The sequence below is a fragment of the Penaeus monodon genome, chromosome 31 (assembly GCF_015228065.2).
Source record: "Penaeus monodon isolate SGIC_2016 chromosome 31, NSTDA_Pmon_1, whole genome shotgun sequence".
NCBI classification, from domain to species: Eukaryota; Metazoa; Arthropoda; class Malacostraca; order Decapoda; family Penaeidae; genus Penaeus; species Penaeus monodon.
Genome location: NC_051416.1, coordinates 483,125 through 483,379, shown reverse-complemented (window position 1 = coordinate 483,379; position 255 = coordinate 483,125). Strand labels below are relative to the sequence as shown.

Genomic DNA, 255 nt, shown 5'->3' with positions numbered 1-255 from the left:
TTAAACAGTAATACATGGTGCTATGTATTACCCCCTCTGTGAAGAGTTACACTAAGACTTCCCACATATTGTACTTGGGTCTGTATAATGTAGTCATCACAGGAACCAGGTGCAGGGGACTGGAACTGACATCTTTCTTTTGTGGCCGTGCGCATCCATGCTTACAGTAGAGGTAGTGAATATTAACCCCCTATCATGATACAACTTTCAGATTTTAACAAGCCTCAGAACTAACAGTGATAATTTTCCAGTTCT

At 40.8% G+C, this 255-nt stretch overlaps 1 protein-coding gene across 1 annotated transcript in view; it reads left to right on the top strand.

The window, feature by feature from the left end:
- The window catches only part of LOC119592871 (cAMP-dependent protein kinase catalytic subunit 1), a gene marked incomplete at its 5' end in the record, with an annotated part of 28,100 nt that overhangs the window by 25,974 nt on the left and 1,871 nt on the right, over positions 1 to 255 (top strand).